This window comes from Cardiocondyla obscurior, linkage group LG05 (genome assembly GCF_019399895.1).
Source record: "Cardiocondyla obscurior isolate alpha-2009 linkage group LG05, Cobs3.1, whole genome shotgun sequence".
Classification (NCBI taxonomy): domain Eukaryota; kingdom Metazoa; phylum Arthropoda; class Insecta; order Hymenoptera; family Formicidae; genus Cardiocondyla; species Cardiocondyla obscurior.
Genome location: NC_091868.1, coordinates 4,422,767 through 4,446,243, shown reverse-complemented (window position 1 = coordinate 4,446,243; position 23,477 = coordinate 4,422,767). Strand labels below are relative to the sequence as shown.

The 23,477-nt window shown below is 37.5% G+C and overlaps 1 pseudogene; it reads left to right on the top strand.

Moving 5' to 3' along the window:
* The first annotated feature begins 1,063 nt into the window (after positions 1–1,063).
* LOC139102789 (uncharacterized) lies at positions 1,064–1,756 on the top strand (annotated as a pseudogene).
* The last annotated feature ends 21,721 nt before the right edge of the window (positions 1,757–23,477 follow it).

The window sequence follows — 23,477 nt, the reverse complement described above, 5'->3', positions numbered from 1 at the left end:
TATCGTCATCGGAATGACTGCAAGAGGAAAGCGACTTCTTTCATCGGCGAAAAGTTGCTCTAAGGTTTTCAGGACAAGAAATGGTGCACAACTGACAAAAAAGGTTAGACAACCCGAAAATTCAAAAAAATATGATACTTTGTGTGCATGTAGAGTAGTTCATCCGTAACACAAAACTATTTTTTGTTTGTGCTAAATTTCACCTTAAAGGGGTGAAACCACCCCTTACAAATAGAAAAGTTATTTGCTTTTTTCGATATAACTCAAAAATTATTTAAGATATCAAAAAAAGTTTTATAGTAAAAACAATTATATTTTACTGCAGTAACAAAATTAGATAAAAAAAATTTTTTAACAAAATTGTTTATAAAATTACAAAAAAAAAATTGTTTTCTTATTCTATTATTGCAGTTAAACGGAGGTGTTTCTACCATAAAACTTTTGTATAAAACTTTTTTTAATATCTTCAATAGTTTCCGAGTTGTATGGAGAAAAGTGAAAAACCTCTACATATGAAAATACTTTATTTCCGTAAGAATTATCTTTGAGCGCTAACTAAAAAATTTTTTATTTTTTTGTTACTCTATATGCGTAAAGCTTCTCATTATAAAAACAAAAATTTAATCAGGGTAATACGCTCAATAATAATAATAAGATTTCCATCAAAAAAAGTTAGAGAATCTTTAAATATTCAACATTGTGAAACTTTGTGTACAATAATTCATCTTTAATATAAAACTTTTTTGTTCGTGCTTCAATTTGAGTGACTGATTATGAATTTGAAAGTAAATGTGAACTTTGCGCGATCTGTCGAATGACGAGAAATAACAACAAAAATGAAACGGAGTCAGGTTGTGTCGATAACCTTGTCAAACTTTTCGATTAACTTGATGCGGATGTTTTCACTCTCTTATTTATCACATGAATAACACTATATTACATTATTGCAAACAAAACTGATATCAAGTTATTTAATAAAAATGAGTTTTATTGCGTCTCTTGAATTATATAAATATGTCGGAAATATTATTTCCAATTTTACTTAAGGCAGCAATCTGTCATTATTATATTGAAAAGTTTGTGATCTTTTCTGGATATAATTTTTTTCAATATGACATCGTTCAATATTGCAAACGTAATTAATATGTTAGCAACGACATTTCAAATTGTAAGTATCACACAAACACTATTAACTTCATTTAAAATTGAAATACATAATAAAATTCGTGATATTATACAAAAATGTCAAGATACACGTTCAATGTCATTATTTGAACACGATTACATGCTTGATTTTGCTGATCCATCAGAACTGCACGATGTACAAGTTGTAGAGTATATTACACCAGTAGAAAGAGAAGAAGACACATTTGAATTTGAAGAATGCATAATTGATGATGAAAGTAAAACGATCGGTTTTCATTACAAAAGAAAAGCTATTGAATTTTGAAAAAGCGGAAAAAAGACACATTGAACTTTAAGTAGTGTACAAAACCGTTTTCGCAAAATTAAATCGTTACATCAGCTACGTAGATGGGAAATGAGTATAGAGAAAGATGGAACAAATGCAGACAAATTTGCATTTATAACGGAATATGTATTGCAAAAGTTTGAAGAAACTTGTGATAGAAAAACTATTATACATGATATGAATTTAAGATTATAGGCCTCGGAAGCAACGCGTAGCACATCACTCAAATTTCAAGCTAACGATAGTCACCAAAATTTTAGCGGCATATCGCAACCCTTTACTTAAAGAGGTTAGCCACGCGAAACAATTTACTGGAAAACCTAGAGGACTTCAACGAAATCTCGAGAAACTGATACACGCACGGCACCCTCTTACCTTTCTCGGAATTTATTAAAATGAAACATTTGGAGTTGATAGACATTTCTTTAGTGGAATCAAAGCAAAGGAAAAATAAGAAAAATGATAATTAAAATTTAGACTTACTACTTGTTGTTCTTGGACTTTTTCTTAGACCTTTTCGACAATTCGCTTTTCGTGGCGGCTTTCTTTCTCACTCGACTCTTCGTACTTCGTGGCGGCTTTCTTTTTCACTCATGATATTAACACTGTGACAACTATTCGGCTTACGTTTCGAAGACAACGAGAGCGAGTTCCGTCGAATCAGGCGGTTTTATAACCTCGGAAAATGGGAGGACTATCGCCGAATTTTCATTTTTCAAAAATCAATATTTTTATTTGCTAAGCTAGTTCCTCCACTTTTTCTTTTTCTCAATTATTGGTCACTCGCGTCTCATCCCTTCTCTGATTTTCTTAATATTTTTAAGTTTTCGCCCTTAGTTTTTAATTTGGTGAAGAGTTCCCGATATCTATTGGTTTGAGAGCAAATGTTTATAAGAAGCTCCGCCCACATGGTTTCAGCCCTTCCAACCATCCAGAAATTTATTAACAAATTGAAAAAATAGTTAAGAAGCCCTTTTTTTGTTATCGGCAGGTCACATTTGTTGCCTGAATTTTATTACTTCCGTCCGTGTATCGTATAAGTAATTGCAGGACTTTCGCGCCCTTGTTTTTCTAAGGTTCGGATCCACGGCCCAATTTCAATCTTAAAAGTTATTTTTTTTTAATCCTTTTGCATACCGCCCGACATCTGACAGTAATTTAAAACATTTCTGAGCCCTCTAAGTTTAATGACTTTTTTTTATATCTTAACAAGTTTCTATAGTTCAGTTTTCGTTGGCGTCTGTTTTTCAATTTGTTTTAAGTTTCTTTTTTTTTATATATCCATCTGGCAATACAGGATGTATCTGGTTGTAAATTAATTTTTCTGGAAGGTTAGAAGTCCTCTCCTTCAAAACCAAATAGATATGGTATACTTTTCCTTATCTATTTTATCAAACATGTGTCGGAAAAAGGAGATGTAAAGTTTAAGGACGTAACAAATAAAAAAACGCCAAAAATAGAAGAAAGACAAAAAGAAAAAAAAATCTTAAAAAAGTAGAAAAAAATCCAGAAAAAATTAAAACTTAGTAAAGAAAAGAAAAAGAAAAAAACTTAACGCTGCAAAATTCATTATGTGGAGACAGAAACAAAATTAAAAAAAAATAAAACGTTAAGTTTTTTTTTTCTTTCCTAAGTTTAGTTTTTTCTAAATTTTTTCTACTCTTTTTTGATTACTTTCCTTTTTTTGTTTTTTTTTTTCCTCGATTTCTTGTTGCTAGGAGATTAGGTTAAAATAATAGCTTTATCAAAAACAATTTTTTATTATTAGGTGGCGTTAGGAACTCGGAAGTTCATTGTCGCAAATACTAAATGTCGCCAATGATCCCTTTCCTGAGCGATATCCCTCCATTCGCGACCCTCGTACCCCATCATGTTAAGATCCATTCTGATTTTATCTTCCTATCTACGTCTTTGTCTACCCAATGGTCTTTTCCCATTAGGTTTACCAATTAGAATTTTATATGCGGTTCGATCCTTATCCATACGCGCCACGTGACCTGCCTATGTCAAACGACGTGATTTTATGACATTAATAATATCCGGACTATTGTATAATTGATGTAGTTTTACGTTATGTAATTTCCTTTATTCGCCCGTTTCTTCATCGCGCTTAGCACCAAAGATTTTTCAAAGTATTTTGTTTTCATATACTCTAAATTTTCTCTCGTTTTGTAACGTAAGTGACCACGCTTCGCTGCCATAGAGGGCTACCGGTAAAATAATCGTTTTGTAAATTCTAATTTTTAAACGTTTAGACAATATCGGCGAACTAAGCAGTTTATTAACCGAATAAAAGCATACATTTCCCAAATTTAATCTTTTCCTAAGCTCTTCTCTTATTTCATTAGTCTGGTTAATAATCGAACTTAAATGCCTAAAATTTTTGACCCGCTCAAAAATGTTATCACGAATGATCAAGTTGCCATTATTATAAACATTTTGGATTCTATCCGTAACCATATATTTAGTCTTATCGACGTTTATTTATAATCCTAGTTCTTTCGTTTTATCTAATAGAGTTTTGGTGTTACCGACTAGTGTTTCTTTATTATCTCCCAACAGAGCAATATCGTCCGCTTATGTTAAGAGGGTCCAGGAGCCGTCGCCGAACTTGCACGGCGTCGATATGACAGGCGTGACGACATCTGGAGCTTCGTAATACGCGTGCATATAGAAATAACAGACCTTTGCCAAATTTGCCCGCTTTGCCTATCTTGTCCTGTTCATCTTGATGATCATGTGCAAAGAGAAATCATATTTTTTATAAATAAATTGTTACAGCGTAATAACAATTTATTTATAAAAAATATGATTTCTCTCCGTACATGGTATTATAAAAAAAATAAAAAAAAAAAATTATGAGTACATAACGGGACTCGAACTGCGCTCGTACGGTCGTCAAATTAGCAGGCTCGCTGTCAGCCGTTGCGCTAAAGCAATTTATCAATAGACTAGTCAACGTTATTGGTACTTGTATGGCAACAGCAGTATTTGAATTATCATATTAAATGTGTACGAGCGCCCGTTCGAGTTTCGTTATGTACTCATAATTTTTTTTTTTTTTAATTTTATTTTATAATACCGTGTGCAGAGAGAAATCATATTTTTTATAAATAAATTGTTATTACGCTGTAACAATTTATTTATAAAAAATATGATTCCTCTTTGCATATAGTCAACAGTAAAAATGTAACTAATTTTTTTTTTTTTTTTTACGTGTGGAAAGAAAATGCATTTACGCACACCTGGGAGTCGGTCCTCCAGGTAGTGTGGGACTCGCCGCTAATCAGCAATATCCACTAAAAACTCCGCAACGTGCAGAACATTCACGAGAAAGACGCAACCAAGTACATTGTATACGTCTCTTCGTTGCAATGTTACAAATAATTATATTAAATCAGTACCGTCACAAAAAACGCATCTGACTTTATAATACAATTATTTATAAAAACGCATCTAACACTCATATTACCAGTGTCGTCGCATAACAGATGCATCTGATTTTTTTTACTATCAGTACCATCTAAAACGACGTTTGTGGCTTTTATTGTGCTAGTACCGTTTTTATTTATTGAGACGTTTTTTTCCTATAAGAAACTGAAAGTAATAAGTAAAATACTTATCTATGTATGCATATTATTAATCTCTTATAGGGAAAGGTAGAAGTTCATTGCCTTCTATAATTTTCATAAAGTGTTGTCTCATACACTTTACATTTGTTGAATATTTTATGTTGCACGGATTATCTCCTAAGGCAACTTGTTGTGGCAAAAGCAGCTGCATAAATACCACAACTTATATTATCAGGTTGCACATCAACTTTTTCAAAAATGATGTCGCATTGCCTGACTGTGGGATATCGGAGACGTATGTAGTTTTTCTCCTTAGCAGCCAAACTGTCGTATTTATTATTACACATACTGTCATAAATATGAAGTTTGATGCCATCAAAAAATATGCACCGCCAGTGCATAATTTCTTCTAAAGCATCAAACTGCACAGGATGGCTGCACCGATAATTTGCAAGCTCAGGTCACTTTAGTAGCTTCTATAATATCAGAATATGACTGATATTGCACGCTTTGAGTTTCAAAGGGAGCGTTTTGTTTTACAACTTGTAAAAATGAATCTAGCGATTCATCATTTAACATTTCGTCAGATAAGACATTCTTTCTTACTAACGAAAAAGAAATAACAACTTCGTCTAAATTAAATTTTTGTCTTGTTTTATTCTCTTTAGTTAAAATATTTTTATACGTTGTACTAACATATGTACAATCATCATCAATCGTATCAATATTTTTATCAGTATACATGTCAAATAAATCTTGTTCGTCATAAAAAAAATTTTTAATTTGTGCACATACCTGACTGCTTTTTTTCAGCCCAATTTTTTTTAGCTTTTATAACATATTCCGAATCTCTAATCGACATGTGTCTGTTATGCCGATTGTCCAGAATTTCCGGAATCATGCATTCGTTATAAAAGCGTGGCAAAAAAGGTGTTACGTCTCCGACTCCGCATCTCTTTTTTTCGACATATATTAGAAAATTTAGTTAAGGGGAAGGTAGACCGTAGACGATTGTAATACAAAAACTTCAGAACCTTTCAGAAAGACAATTCATAAAACACTAACATATTCCGGGACAAGTTGTTGCGTGAAAGCATAAAAAACATGCAACAAATTGTAAACGAGCGCCAACAAAAACCAGACAAAGGAATTTGTCTAGACATAACACAAAAAATCAAAACCTAAAGGGCTCATAAATATTTCAACTTTGATAGCCTGTCCATCACAGAAAAAGAAAAAATAACTTTTTCTTAAAATTGTAATTGCGCATAGATCCTGAGCTTTAGAAAAACCAAGGACGCGAGAGGCCCGTGATTACCCAAGTATGTGGTGCAGACAAAAGCAATAAAATCAGGTAACACAATGCGTCGTACGGATGGTAGAAGTTTCCCCACCATCTCTCTTTAAAAATGATAATAAAATTCTGGAAGGCTCGGAAGGGATAACTCCTTAAAGCGGGGGTATTTTGTAGACATCTTATTCCTAAAAACCAATGGATCTCGGAAACTCCTCACCAAAATCTAGAAACTAAGGGCGAAAACTTAAAAGTTTAAGAAATAGAGAAGGGATGGGGTGCGAATGCCCAATAATGTAAGATAGGAAAAGTGAAGGAACAAGCTCAGTAAATGAAAGATTTGAATTGGAGAAAAGTGAAAATTCGGGAATAGTCCTCCCCTTTTCCGAGCTTATAAAATCTTGTGTTTTGGCGGAGCACGCTCTCTTGCATCCCAGTTACCGCCGCATAAGTTTCTGTAAACTATCGTGAGTGCCACTCAGTGCAAGATCGCAGAAGAAGCATCGAGAAGAACTCCTAAAAGTAAATCTCAACGATTCATTATGTATTGTCGCGAAAATTGATTCCACTAAATGTATTGTTTAAATCAAGTGTTCTTTTATTTCAATCAAAGAGAGAAGGGAATGTCCGAGTCGGAGTTCCGAAGTTTTGATTCTGTCCGTTTGTTTCTGTGGTAAATCGAATGTGTGAGAAAAACCGCTTCCGAATATCGGCTAGGATACGCTGTCAAATAGCCAGCAATTTACGGTGGTTCACGCCGCGAAATATTGCTGGAAGTTTGGCGACTATCCACGGCTAAGGAATCGGCAAGCGATTCTCGCCAGAGATGAATTACGGAGATTTATTCATGAACGAGTTAAAGGCTTTGGAAATCGTCGGTGACGAGTTTTCTTCGATCCTTTCTTTGTTAATCTCGTTCAATTCTATTCAAATAAAATTAAAGTTGAATTACAAATTTTAGTGGAATCCAATAATAAGAAAACTATAAAGAAAAGTCGGGCGCGAAGAAAAAAACAGATCCGGAATCTGAGGGAGTTGGTCCGCCGGTTTTTCATACAATATTTGCTCGCGGCGGCACCAAGCGAGGAGGTGTTTGTGTCTCCTGCGCACAACGAAGAGAGACCGTGGTCTCCACGTCCAGGCGCTTCGCCACCGTCGCCTATCCATGGAGACCCGGAACCGTTATTCGGATACGTCCCGCCCGAGGAAATTCCTAATGACCATCTCGAAACGTTGGCCGACATTCTAAATCTATCAAATCAGTCCACGGGGCTGGGATCGGAACAATTCCACTCCACGACTCCATCTTATACTCCAGATTCATTCCTCATCTCCGAACCACAGTTTCCCGGAGGTGAGCCTCGCGCCTGTTCCTCTCCTTTCTCACCGCCTCCTTTTCCGTTCGAACCCGAGGAAGCCGACTCTCTGGGCGAAGATGAATCCATCTCTCTCCCAGAAGTAGACTTCCCCGATCAACCTCCATCTCCCGTCCCGAGTATTGAGGTTCTCGAGGAGCATCCGGAACCAAGAGAGGTTAGAGACCCTCTGCTGGAGCTCCTACGCAGGGCCTGTACTCCGTGGACAGATCCTGTTCCGGAAAGGGCCCACTCCATTGGCCCTGACCATTTTGAGCCAGAAGAGATTAGGAGACAGGGAGCTCGTTCTGCTCCTGATTCTCATTTTTTTTTATATATTATCTCGGGGTGGAATTTTCTTTCCTGGCCCCGATGCGGCTGATCTACCTTGTCTTCCCGAGAACTACAGCGAGAGTGATAGAGATCGAGGAGATTACGCTGGATTAAAAACATTTATACACACACACACACACACACACACACACACATTTTTTTGTAAACACACACTCGGTTCTTTTTGCAATGTTAAATTTACACTTATTAATCAGATAAAACCATTTTCTTACTTCTTAATTTTTTCTGTCAGAACGTTAATTTTATTTTTATATTTTAAACGAAACAATTAATATTAAAATTGTAAATTATATCTGCTAAAACGCTAAATTTTTTTTATATATAATTTTAATCATAATGATTAGTATTAAATTTGTTAATTTTGTTTTGAAATTCTGAGTTAATCATTTTATAATTACCCTCATTATCCTCCATAAGCGAATAATCACGCCTGGTTCTATCCCAGAGAATAAGGATTCACCTCCTTTTTCTAAAAAAGAACCAACTACGCGCTCAATCTAAATCTGAAATTATTGAATATTTAATCTGCGCGTAATATAGCGTGGTTTCGAATCTCGAATCCCACGCAAAATTCGGTGGTGCGTCAATTCCCTACCTTACCCACGAATGCCTTTCCTGAGGATTCCCTTCAAATAATCATTTAATAAAAATATAATCCTCTTGACGTAACAAAGGCAACATTTTATTTTCTCAAAAAGCAGTATCTCTATTTATATATGTAATTTTCATGCCTTTTGGTGTCCATACAGCAAAAATACAATATTCTTTTTGTGCTATATTTAATTGCCCTTGGATCTGATAAAGTATCAATGATTTTTATTTAGTTTATCAGGATTACTTTTATCATATAAGCTTTTAAAAGATGGCAATGTCTTCACAGTTTCTTCCGCTGATAAATGTTCAGCTGATGCAGGACATTTAAACTCCACTAGATTATTTTCATCAATAAGTCTATCTGGAGAAGCACCCAAGTATGGATGTTGGTTATTAATAAATATCCCGCAAGGTTTGATATCTTTGTTTAGCTTCAACGCTAATTCTTTCCTTGCAACCTCTTCTTGATCACGACCATATTTCATGGCTACAGTGTCATAAGGCAAAAGATACAAAATATTTTTTACTGTGTGTAGGTTGCCAAGGTGTTCGTAGGAAAGGAAATAGATTGTATATGGTGAAAGGATGTATTTACAATTATTAATGTACAGTTCTTCTTAAATTTGTTTCGTGCGCCTCCCAAAAGAAGCGCGTTTAAAAATGCCGCTGCTAATGCAGTCGGCGTTCACGATAACTGATGTGGGGCGCCATCAACGTTACTCTGATCGGCCCCCAACGTTCGTCGCCTGGCAGCACCCAAGGCTCCTCTTCCGCCTCTTCGGTTTGAATCCCCGCGTTCGTGATGGTCAGCGGCGGATCCGTCTGCGTTGATACCGTGGCTGTGTACTTCCTTGGCGGGCGTTTGATCAACGGCGAGAGATCAATAGAATGCAGGATTTACTTCCTGAAGGATACTCCGGCGTCTAGCGATTTAACCTTCGCTGCAGGCTGGACGGTCCGGATATTTAGGACTACCGGCTTCTCCGCTGGTTTCCTTGTTGCCAGTTACTCCTTCGACTTGGTCGGTGGTTCTGCGGGTACCTTGGCCGGTTTCTCTTCAGGTGGCTTCACTCCGAAGAGTGAGGCAGGCGACGATAGCAGCGACGGTGGTAGCGGCCAGAGAGGCGGGTCGGTCGTGCTGTCTGGCAAACTGGAGACAATAGCTGGAGTGATCGGCACCTTCCTCTTGCGGCTCCTCCTTGTTTTCTTCCGCGGCGGCTGGGTTATCTTCTCCGGTGAGGAAGACGGTGCTTCCATCAGGCGTACGAGAGCACGATTGCTAATCCAAAAATGCTTAATTCTTAATTCTCCTTTTTTATTTTTCTCGTTTGTGTCCTACTTCCCTTACATCCTATTTTTGCATTAAAATCTCCTCCCATTATTATTCTCTTTTCTTCTCCTTTTTCTTGCACCCAGTTCTTTAATATTTCCCATTTTTCTTCTTTTCCATAATTTATATCCACTCTTATCACTTTCCATTGTATTCCTCGCACTTTTATTTCCTTTGTCGTAATTCCTTCTCATTTATCTTTCTTTTTCTTCTTTTACTAATTGTATATTCTTTCTCACACCTACCATCATTCCTCCCATTGCCCTCCTTTCTTGTTTTTTCTTGTGGCCCACTACTTTTTCCAAACATATTCACTTGGTAGCTTCTCCATTACTTTCGTCCACCACTTTTCTTCAATCCATTTTTCCGTTAAAAATGTAAAATATTCCACTCTTTTATTCCCTTCCAAAATTTTTTATCTTTGTTACATAAATCTGCCACATTCCAATATGCTACTCTTTTGCCTTTATTTTTTTACCATCTTTTTCCTTCTTTCTCTATTTTTTTCTCTATCTCTTTCTCTTTTTTTCTTATTTTTATTTTTATTTCCTTCCTTCTCCCCTCTTTTCTTTTCCTTTTCCCTGCTACTTCTTTTTTCTCCTATCTTCTTTTCCATCTAATAAATCTTCTGTTCGCACGCGTACGTCAGATTGCGATCACGTGTATCGAATTTGCACCGGAATCGACCAGCGCTGAGCGTCACCGCGTTCATCGAGTCGAAATCCCGCAAGGAAGCACAGGAATAGGTTAAACGAAAGAAAACGCACCTCGTAAAGATAAACAAAAAAGACTATAATTTCAGAGATTGAACAGGCGTACGAATTTATGTACAGCACGCACGGAGCACGTGATCCTGACTCGTGTTCGCTAAATTGTCGAGACGGAAATCTTGAGCTTCCGGACAGCGGCCGCGCGACGAGACGGAAATCTTGACGGACGGGATGCTCCATCGTCCAGACAGAAGGAAATTTTGAGCGCGAAATTAAGGCGATGAACGAATCGGCCGCAGGAAGCGAGCGCGACCGCGATGCGAGCACGAGCCACGAGGATGGCACCACGCCTCGAACACGTGCGGAATGGTCTTGCGTTTTCGACCGACTGGACGACTCCGCGGACTGCTGATAGCAATAAGGCGGGAATCGAGCAGTCGACAGGGTAGTAATACCCGAATATTAAATTAATTGAGCGCAATTAACACTGAAACTTAACGGCGCGAGAGAACTTCCGAGCGTAGCCAAGCCGTCGGTAGCGAAGAGCGAACTGCTCACTATGGAACGCGGAGCTCGCAAGTCGGGCAAAAAAAAAACGTTCGGCTATCGAAAGCGACCGAAACTCGCGAAGCGGTATGATCCACTCGCTATCAGCCGCACCCCGCGTGCTAACCAGCTGTGGAAATACCGGGCGGCCCGAAACAACGAGTGAATCGCGAACATCTTTCTTTTTTTATTCCACCACCACAATTTTTCTTCTATATTTATTCTTTTTCTTCCAATTCATACTTTTTATTTTTTTTTATTTCTTTCCTTGCTACCTCTCTTAATTTCTATCCTATTCTTCTCTCCTCCCACATTCCATCCTCTTGAATCCATATATTATTATTTTTTTTTTTTTTCTTTTCTGTACTTATTTTTACAATATCACCTATTTCTTTACCTCTTATCTCCACTTTTCTAATTCCTTCAACTTTAACTTCCACCTCTAAATTTTTCATCAATTTTTTCACTTGTTTCTCAACTTTATCTGCATTTTCTTTTTTTTTTTTTCATTCCTCTTATCATCACATTCTTTGTTCTATCTTGTCTTTCCTTTTCTTCTATTTTCCTCTCCATTCTCTCTATCCTATCATTTCTTACATTGTTATTCTCTATTCTTACCTCTCTTTTAACCTTTTTATCTCTTTTTTCTATTTTCTCAATTTTTTTCTTCAAATCCTTCCACTTTTCTCCTTCATTTTTCTTTTTTTTCAACTCTTCTATCTTTTTTTCCATGTGTTCCATCTTCTTTTTAATTACCTTTCTTTTTTTTCACACTTCTTCCCTCTTTCTCACTTCTACTAATTCTTTTCTCATATCCTTATTTTCTTCTTTAATTTTTTCAATGCTTTTTTTTATTTCCATTCTCATTTCCTTTATTAATTTTACTAATTCCCCTTTCTTCTAACCTAACCTTTTTCTCTTTCTGTATCTTTATCTGTAACTGTCTTATCCGTCGACAATTTTGCCGTCTTTTTACTCTTGCTACGGACTAAATTCTCTCTCATTCCCTATTCCATTACTCTCTCTCTTTTTCTCTTAAAATATTCTTCGATTCCTTCCAAACTTCCACTTTTTTCTCTTCTCTCCAAAAACCTCTTCTTTTTCCTTTTCCATACCTTATTCCTTTGTCCGTTTACTTCTCTTCTTTTATGTCTGCTATCCCGCTGTCACTCTTTTACTTTTGTCTGCACCTATACTTTCTCTTATACCTCTTTTTCTTTGTTTTTTTATCTCGCAGTCACTTTACTCATCAACTTCCTTGTTCCTATATTTTACTCTTTATATCTATTTTTCTTTGTCTCTTCGTCTTTGCTCCCCTCCCCCTTCTCCTCCAAATCTTAACCCTTTTCTTCAAAATTCTTCTTTTCTATCCTCACTTTTCCTCCTTCTCTATCTTCTCACTCATATACATTACCTTTCAATCTTACTCTCTCTCTTTCTTTATCACTCTTTCTCACTCTCTCAAATACTCTTCTCTTACTCATTCCTTTATTCTTTTACTCCTAACCTTACTCTTCCTTTTCCACATACTCTCTTTCCCTTTTTTGACTATTTCCCAAACCTGCACCCTTTTCTCCACTTCCTCAACTTTTCACCCTTTCTCTTTCTACTCTTTAGCCCTTTCCATCTTAATGCGCCTTTTCCCTACTATTTAACTTCTACTTTTCTTGCACACCTATACTCCATACGTCTACGTCTATCACGCAGCGCTTTGAAAACGAAATTTTAATTATATTTAAGATAGTTAACTGTTATGTGTGCCATAAATTTATAATAAGTTTATTTAGTAACCTGAGCTCGAATGCATCAGAGGTGCTATGCGTCATGCACTCTGACAAAGGAAGATCATGTAGCATATTATCTATTAAAATAAAGAGTCAGTCACTCATCTGAACTCATTCATAGCACAGCATTAATTCTTTCTCACCGCCTACTTCATACGAACATAACATTAATAAAATTTGTTTTTATAAACATATTAGAAGATTAGAAAATTTTTAACTAGCATAAATATTTTAACTAAAGTTTACTAAATGCGTTTTATACAAACTTGTTTCAATATTATTAATTAAAAAAGCAATTGAACATCATCGACATTTCTTGACTTATTTAACGACACAATTTGTTACATATTTTCTGTAACTATAATAAGTAAAATAAATTTTTTAAACATCTTAATATATAATGTCAATGTACATTAAAGTCATTAAAATAAAAATGTATTTGTTTTTGAAATAAAAAAAAATTTTTTTTTTTTTGAAAGTCCGATTTTCGACCGTATCACTTTACTGTGCAACGCAAGCAATTATCCGCTTAAAAACGGCACGATTACGCACGTCATGTTCGACGAATTTTGTATTGAATACAACGGGAATCTGGGAATGGACTTCCTCAAAACTCAACGCACGGTATATGACATCAAGAACGGACTCTTAATAATCAACCGCGCAGCGATCACGTTACATCGAAAAGCGAGACAGTAATACGTGCTGTAACTAATAACAATCAAATCGGAATAATATCAGTTCTGTAAAAATAAAACTGAAATTTGTCCATAGATGGCTCTAGTTGTTAATGTAATTAACTTCAAACTACGAAATTGACACCATTTTGTTGTTTTAATATCTGATAAAAATTTTCAACCCACAACAATATACTTTCATACAACATCACAATTTTTAATAGCAGTAAATATGTCAAATTTTGTGCCCGGAAATTACGATTTGCGGACAGCATTGATTTTTTGTTGAAGAAAACTGCAGCAGAATCGCATCGAATGCTTGTCGAAGCTTACAATGAGTATGTTCTTGGTAAATTACAAAGCTTTGAGTGATTTAAAGAGTTCAAGAGTGGCGATTTTGATGTGAGAAACGAAAAACGAAGAAGACCACCGAAAAAATTTGAAAACAGCGAATTGCAGGCATTGTTGAATGAGGATGGCACTTAAACGCAACATTAACTCGCAGATCAATTAAATGTGACAAGAGAAACAGTTTCCATACGTTTAAAAGCGATGGAAAAAATCCAAAAAATGGGAAAATGGATTCTACATGATCTGAGTAAAAGACAGCAGAAAAACCGAAAAACCACTTGCGAAATGCTGCTTGCCAGGTACAAAAAAAAGTCATTTTTCCATCGAATTGTGATAGATTTATTTCAAAAATCTTAAGCGTAAAAGATCATGGGTAACTCCAGGCAAACTATCGACATTGACTGCAAGGCCAAATCGCTATGAACGGATGACAACGCTCTGTGTTTGGTGGGATCAGAAGGGTGTAATTTATTATAAACTATTAAAACCCGGAGAAACTGTTAATACAGAACGCTACCGACAACAAATGATCGATTTGAATTGAGCCAGAATATCAAAAAAAGGCAACGTAAAATGATTTTGCTTCATGATAATGCACCATCACACACAGCAAAACCGATCATGGAAACGATTGAGGCGCTTAATTGAGAAATACTTTCACATACATTATTCATAAGACTTGGCTCCATCTGATTATTTGCATCTATGAGACACGCATTTGCTGAGCAGCGCTTTACTTTTTATGAAAATGTACGAAAATGGCTCAACAATTAGTTTACCTCAAAAGAGCAAATGTTTTTTTGGCATAGCATCCACAAATTACCAGAAAGGTGGGAAAAATGTGTAGCTAGCGATGGTCAATATTTTGAATTAAATTTTTTTTTATTTGTATACAAATAACGTCCATTTTTTTATTAAAAAGTTCCGGTTTCATATTTACATACCTGATATATGCAAACAAACCCGAACACGGAGAATTTATTAATAATTGTCTAGTAACTCTTAAAAATAACTCATTTAAATTAAGCGTGTTAAATACCCGCAAAACAGCTGTTCTCTTCGTCACGTCGATAGTAAACATTGCAGCAGTGCCACAAAACAGCTTTTAGTCAGCGCGCTCGCATTACAAAATACCCACGATAGTGCTGCATAGAAGAAAACGCGTAAAAGACCAACTTAGAATAAAACACTTAAGTAAAGATGAAAAAAGTGAGTTAATAAAAATTAACAAAATTTACTGCGACAATTTTCACGTTGAGGGCGATCCACTTTTTTTTACCAATTCCCACATGCACGAAATTATTACGAAAAAAGAGAACCGACCAATTAGCTGTTGTCTTTATCGACTACCCGAAAACATAAGGCAGAGGTAACGAAGTACGTAAAGAAGATGCTCAACGACAGAATAATGCAATCAAGCAAAAGCCAGTGGAACGCGCCAATTTTAGTCGTCTCCAAAAAGATCGACGCGACCGAAAAACAAAAATTGCGAATAGTAGTAAATTTTAGAAAATTAAACGGTATTACCATGAAAGACTTTTCCGATACCATATATAACCGATATCCTAGACTAACTCGGAAACGTGAAGCACATTTCGACTTTAGATCTGGCATCAAGCTATTTCCAGATTCAAATTAAAGAAAATATAAACAAAAAACCGTGTTCTCTACATCCGAAGGACACAATGACGGGCGTGGCGATCGACGGATTTGGGCGTCGCGATGTCGGGGGGCACGTACGTGAATCGGAGCGCGGCTAGCTGAGTGTGAAACTAGATTGAGATTTACGTGAGATGGATTGCGGTGGTCGCGGCGTCGAATCGGATTTATATGTGGTTGAGCATGGAGTCGCGGCGCGAGAATAAATCACGACGATCGCGGCAACATGGAAACATTTGCAATGTGTCGCTCGGCCGAGCACTCTCGGCTGCGGAGAACATTCTACCTCGTAGATCGCGCCGGTACGACGGGATTTGTTTGTGAACTGGTAGCTTTGGCTGCTTGGCGTAAGATCGAAAGTTCTCGAGAGGCGAAGTATGTTTCACCTCATGAACCGGCCTAGCGTCAGGAGTGCCTGACCGAAGCAAGAGTGCGCTCTACCCCTTGGAGAATGCTTGTCTAGAAAGCGGCAGAACACGGATGTTTGCGTCTAGACGAACGGATTGAGAACGGTGTATCAGAGTTCCGGCGGCGCCTTTTTATATCCAAAAAGGGTGACGCCGTAGGTTCGCAATGCGGCGGGACGGATGACGTTTTCCGCTTGCAGCACCGGGTTCTCGGCGCGACGTAGTTCGAAACGAGAAGCCTTGGTGCCGTCGGCGCGTTAGGTGGTACTCGGTGCGGTTCGGCTAAGTCTGCGCTTTGGACTTAGAGCGAGATCGACGAACGCCGTTACGTCGCTTAAATGACAGTTTTGATACGATTAAAATATGTTGAGGCACCCCGAGCCCCAAGTTCTTACCGGGCGGGTTTTCGGTCCGACGTTCAACCGGTGATCGTCGGAACGATGCTCATTTCGCGGAAGCATCGTTACAAAATTTTGCGCAAGAGCTACGCAAAAGTTTACCGACGTCTAACTCCCTCGCATGTGAACATGCTCAAAAAAAAAAAAATAATGGCGAAATCAACCTACGATCAAATTATTGTTAAATTTCTTATTGTAACTTATACGACTAACGAATTAAAGTCAGTAATACCGTTCCCTGTATATGATCACGTCAATATCTATACAATAAATAAAACCGCGTATAAATATATCGCGCTAAATAGAGAAAATAATAAACATATTACTTTAACTCCCGAAAACGTAAAAAATTGTATCTGCAGAAACAAAAATTTTATTGGCGTAATTAATAATCCGATATACCAATTAACGACAAACGCACTGTATGAAATTCTAGTACTCTTCGAACCAGAGCGATGACCGGAAACAGGCGAAACCCGGCATATCTTATCAAACGTAAGCATATTGACAACGCTAAGCGAGCTACAGGTATGGCTATACTCGACGACAACACAATATATAGAACTTAGATGTAAACATAATCTGAATAAAAAAAATAAAGATAAACCAAACAGGCAAACTAATATTAAAAGACGCGTGCTAACTGATTACAACCGACCTAGTGTTACAAACATATTTTAGCCAACGTTCCTAAAATAACAAAAAATTTACAAAATATACAACGGAAACCGATAATAAAAAATCAACGAGAACTATTAGAATTAAGTGTTAACCTACCCAAGCTACACGACGAATTAAAAAAAAAGAATTATATCGTAAGAACAAGAGCAATAATATTATATTTAGTAGAAGTAAGTTCTGCGATAACTGCGACCATCGTGATAACAATTATTGTTGCAATACTATGGAAAAAATATAAAAAATAATAAGAAAATATAACCCCTACACTGTAAAATTTGATCGTTAAAATACCCATGTAAAACAATTGTCTACACCCGTACGAATGTAAAAAAAAGGCTTGAGAAAAATACTAATCTTTCAACCTTTTTCTTTAGCCATAAAAGGAAGAGATGTTATATCCCGAGTTTGTAGTAACAGAAGGCTCGAGAATAACCGGCGAGTTCTCCGCACGTGCGAATCAAATTGTCAATTGGGCAGAAACTCGCCGATGACGGTAACCTGACATTTCCGGCCAAGACGCAACATTTCTAGAACTATCGCGGTTGCCACCCGCGAGTTTCTGATTGCTATGATTTTTACATAGCAACAGCAGGATATATTAACGGAAACCCGCGGGCCGTCCGCGGGAAGTAATTAAGAACGAGTTTACGACGCACGTATCGCCGTTCGTGAGTCTATTTGAAAAGGTGTAACCAAAAAAGTAAAAATAAAAAGACAATATATTATTAAAAGTGAATCTTATTTATTAATTGCAACCTGCAATTTAACGTTGATTCCGAAGAACGAGAACCCCACAGCACCGGGCTGCAGTGCTGCATGCATTTCGCCAGACTTTCCCGGGGAGTCTCTCTTATGAGATTCCTTGTCTGTCTGCACTTGTCCCTAATTTCCGTTTTCCAGTACATTAAGTTCCGATCTTCAAGCTAGCCATGAATTGTTTCTCTTCTTAAGCAAAAGGGAATTTTAAGGACTAACTCTGGACTCATGATCTCAGCACTGGCACCGGCTTTCTCCAGCTTGTCGGTCTTCTCGTTGCTCTTCATCTCCATGTAACCAGGGACCTAGGCTAAAGTGCTCTTTATTTTCGAATTACCTTGTTTTCTGCCAATGACTCCAGGGTTTCCCTGCAGTTTAGAGTTACGTTAGAGGTCACGGTCGAAGCGTCAAGCGCTTTAATCGCTGCTTGGCCATCCAAGCATATATTGATGCGTCCTCCAGTCCCTTCTATCAAGAGCGCTGTCTGTGCGTATCGCATGATTGCTACCACTTCAGCTTTGAAGATTATAGCAAAGCTGTCAAGCCGAATTAATTCTTCGATTTTTCCTCGCCGGCTGTATATTCCTGCTTCGACTTTGTCGTCTGTATTGGAGCCATCTGTAAACCAGTTGTTCTTATTGAGTAGAGCCAATCTTTGAGTTTCGGACTAGTTTTCTCGTTTCGGGAAGACCAGCTTGAATGGTTTTTCTCTAACGCGAACAGCCGCCATTCTATCTTGTCTCATGCTGAACATAGAGTCAGATAATACGTCTCGTAGGAATTTTGTATGCCTACATATGTTGTTTCCCTATTTTTGCTCGTACTTTCATCAGAGTGCGGTTACCGCAGCAGCTGCTATCACCTCTAGGTGAAGTGGGCCGATACCAAATTGCCACCAAAATTGTACGCTTGACTTTTAAGACTCCTTTCAATATTAAAGCTCTGGTGTGTTCTAGCATCGTTATGATGGATGTTAATGTTTGATCAAAGTCTTATGGTTATTGATGCCAGCTTACTACTCACTAAATCCCTTTTCTCTGCTTCTCCCAGGCTTGTATTTTCTCTGAATCGCCGACTGATTGCACCAGTTTTATCTTGTTTTTTCGTCAATTCCCCTGAGAAGATAGGAGATCCGTAGAGAACCATCGATTGTACAACCGTTACATACAACGTTCTTGCACTCCCATTGGGTCCATTGAGATTAGGCATTAACTGTCTAAGGGCGGATGATGTTTTTTTCAATCTAAAAACTTTCGATTAAAATGTTCTTCGAATGTCCATCCTCTGTTTATGGTTAACCCTAAGTATTTGATATGTGAAGTCACCTCCACCATAGTGTTATCTACGCACATTCTAACTTTGAAAGGGGGTTCCGTTTCAGCATAGAAGAACATAGCTTCTGTTTTGTGAGGTAAGACTTTCAAATCTACAAATTTAGTAGCTTTCACTACACAAATTTCTCCCATTTCAGCAATGGCATTAGCTTTCTGCCAGTCTTTCTCACGGGCTAAAATAAAAATATCCGCATAACAGATAGCAGTACAGCCCGAAGGAAGAAAAGTTCTAAAAACCTTATCGTATGCGATGTTCCAGAGCAGAGGTTTCAGGACCAACCCTTGTGGAAATCCTTTATCTATGGGCTTGTGATTAGCTCCGCCTTCTCGTCTTATATAGGTTATTTCTTTTTTACTGAGATAGTGTCTAAGGATCTTTTGCAGATAGATAGGAATCTCAAAGTGTTGCAGTCCGTTTACTATCTCCTTCTGTAGTATTGAATTGAAGACGTTAGATATATCCAGGGATATTACCATTATCTCGTCTCCCTTGTCTGTGGCTTTTTTAACCAGAGTTTTGACCCTAGTGATTGCATTTAGAGTTGATCTTCCTATCCTAAGTTCGTATTGGACTGTGTGTAGGTCTTCATTTTCGTTTTTTGATCCGGTCATGTTTGTTACCAGTCTTCCCGCGATAATTCTTTCCAGTGATTTTCCCATTTCGTCCAGAAGATATTTAAGTCTGTACGAGAAGGACGAATCCGGATCTTTTCCTGGTTTTGGCAGGAGTACCAGTATAGCTATTTTCCATTCCCGAACGAATATTCCCTCCCTCAGGCATTTGTTAAAGAAGTTACAAAGGCGTTCACCCAGATGTTCTTTGTATGCACAATAAAGAGGATCTTACTCATAATTCCATCCGGACCTGGGGTTTTACTGTTTCCAAGTTTTTTAACCATCCCAGCCATTTTGTTGGTTTAAATGTTCCATTCCTCTTGCCACTCAAGTTCATAATTCGAGAGTTACTCGATGGGTGGGTCTTCGCTACGGGGGAATAGAGTATCCACGACTTTTTTTAGTAGAGGGGTATCCATATATGATAGGTGTCCATGGATGGACTTTTTTTCATAACTATTTTGTATGTTCTTCTCAAAAATCTTCTTCGATAGTTGCCAAAAGTTCTTCCCAACAGCTGACTTTAGACCTTGAGATGGCCTGCTTAAGTGATTCCCTCGCTGTTTTATAAGATGCGTATTTAATCTCTACAATGTCAGAGTTCTTTTCCCGGGTTTTTGCACTAGTGAAGTTCCTTCTAGCTAGTACAAATGGTTTTCTTAGTTTGGCTATCTTGTCCGTCTACCAAAAGACATCTTTCTTGAATTGTCTAGTCCTGACAGGAGGCATGGCAGATTGACAAGCGTCCATGAGGATTTTGATGAGCTATTTAATAATTTTCTTGGTGTTTTGTTTGTCTACTTCCATTGGCTAAGTAGTTGTTTCCAGCGAGATTTTCAGCTGATTTTTGTTTAATTTGTTCAAGACCTATTTACGATTTCCTTGAGTGGAGCCTCTGACCGCAAGAGTATCGATTGATTTGATACAAAGTATCATTCTAATATATTTTTAAAAGTCAATATATGCCTTTCAAGGTACCTTCTTATTTCGCGCTTTTTAATCCTGTTTTACCATATAGTCTTACAATGAATCTAAATTTAGTTAGTTGATAACAGTCAGTCAATACGCGTTAATTAAAATTACATGAAGGAAATTATCATTCTAGTACGAATTTTAAATGTCGTTTCTGTTTTTTACAGGTAAGAAATTACCACCTTAGAAATGTAAAATAATATAAAACACATTAATTAATACAAATAAAAAACTGTTTTTTACAGAAACTCAGTTGAGTCAGTACTCTAACCTAGTAAATCCTCTAACATTATATATTTATGATCGGAAAGTGTCTCACTTTTCTCGACTCTCCATCCCGTAATTCTATTAATAAGATCTGAGTTAATCCATGTTAAGTCAATAACGGACTCACCTCTCCAGGCAACAAAAGTGCTGGTCTGTCCCTGGTTGACCAGAAGGAAATCTTTCTGGAAGATTCAGTTTTTTAATACTTTTCTTCTGGCATTTGTCCTGAAAGATCTCCAAACTAAGCTTTTGACATTGAAGTCTTCTGTCACCGAAAGTGCCTTGTAGGGTCTTTCGTTTACTGTTGTTGACAACTCCAGTAAAGGATTTTCGTATTCTTTTATAGAGAGAGCAGGAGAATGATAAATACAGATTAGTGTGACTTCTCTCTATGTCACCCCCATGAATCCTTTTCTAGTCTTCCAAGGTTTACATGAAAGGGAACAACCCCTCCATGTAATAACCGTCCGTTCGTCCTGCTCTTTTGTCCAAGAGGCATTGTCAGATGAGACTCTGTAAGATTCCACGATCAGGCCGATTGCAGGAGCTTTTTCTGCCAATCTTTAAACCAGTATGTCCTGGGCATGACGTGCATGATTGAGGTTTACTTGGACGATATGAATTTTATTAAATATCTATAATAAGTTTCTCTTATACCTCCATGTTCATCCAGCCTCGGGCCGTTTAATTGAACATATCTGTTTTCTCAGAGGATGTCGTCAACAATGGCCAGAGATCAGCGAGATCCTTCTTATCCATATTTTTTCTTGTTAGAGAGATTGGTGCCTTTGTCGGCTCTATTTTGGCAGGGCATTATTCATTTCCAATTCTATGGTCCGAAGCATTTCCAGCCCGTTTACACTCAGGACACGAAGTGGACTTGGCTTTACAGTTTGCCACCTGGTGATTTTTGCTGCTTCATCGGTAGCAGTGTCCTTTTCTGTGTGGTTCACTACTGGGGCATCTCTGCTTAGAATGGCTCGTTTGTAAGCATTTTCAGCACTGCAGTGCTCTTGTGTCACAAGTTTTACCTTGGTTCTTGCCCATTCGATTTTAAGATAACCGGTTATTGCGGCTTTGTTTGCCACAACAACCGGACATCTTATCCAGACTATCCGTATATGGTCTGTAGACGGCCTGAGTAGCCAATTTTAAAATTCTTCTTTTGACAGTTAGAAAAATTTGTGAGGGTTTAAAGAATTTCTTCTTTATTAGCTGGATCGTCCAATCCCCGAATCCTTATTTCAGCCATTTTATTGGAAACCGAGATTTTAATTTCAGGATCGTTATTAAAGATATTTTTTAAAGCATCGACTAGCCTGTAGGCCTTAATGACGTTATCAGGTCCCGCGATTTTAAAGAATTGCGCACCAGTAATGGCCCATTTTAGGCACATAACCTCAATTCCAAAATTTTCCAATTTAATAGAAATTTTGGCCCTAGTGAGAATTTTGCCTGTTCTTTTCCTGGGACAGTTGATAACTACTGCCGAGGTGTTGGGAACTCTTCTTGTAGTGGTGGTGGGTCTGGCAGAAGAGAAGGTTTGCTTGGTTGAAATTGGTTCTATTTCTTTTCTTGATTTTCTGCCAACCAGATCTCTGTTTTCTTTATTCTTTTCTTTTCTTTTTAACACCTTAAACCATGGCACTTCTATGGATGTGCTAGGCCTTGAGGGAGGGTTTGAGTTATTGAATTGGGGCTGGGGAATATTTTTATTTTTCCTGTTTTTTTTATTCCGTTTCCTCGGAACCTTTATAGTTTTCTTCCATCTCTTATTAGAGCATGCAGGTGCAGCCGATCCTTTTACTGTTTTAACGGGAACGATGACACCTCTTTTCTCCTGGAGCTATTTTTCGAAAAGTAACTCCATGTTAACCAACTCTTTACTGGTTGACGAAGAGAAGGTAGGATTGTCCTTCCCGTTAATTAATTTAGTTCTTTTCTCCATCGAAAGATTGTAGTGGTCTTTTTCTTCCCGTTTTTGCCTAATGACGAGTGCAATACGTGCTGTATTTCTGCACGCAACTTCCTTTAATTTTTTAACCAGAGGGCCCTATAGATTCTTAGAAACCCTGGCCACTCTAATAATTTCCTCCATCTCGGCAAGAGCGATTGCAGTTAATTTACTCGTGGTGATTAACTTGTATTCCGAGGAATATTTTAAGGTAAGGTTACCAATTTGCTTCTGTGAAAAATACGTGTGAGGCTTCTTGCCGATTGTACTGCTGGACAATTGTCATGTAGGGTTTCAACTTCAAAACTACTGCTGAAGTCATATCCCTCTAGAAGTTTGAGCTCCTCTTCGAGATCAAATTCCTTTCCGATGGCATTGGACTAATATGAGGCCGAT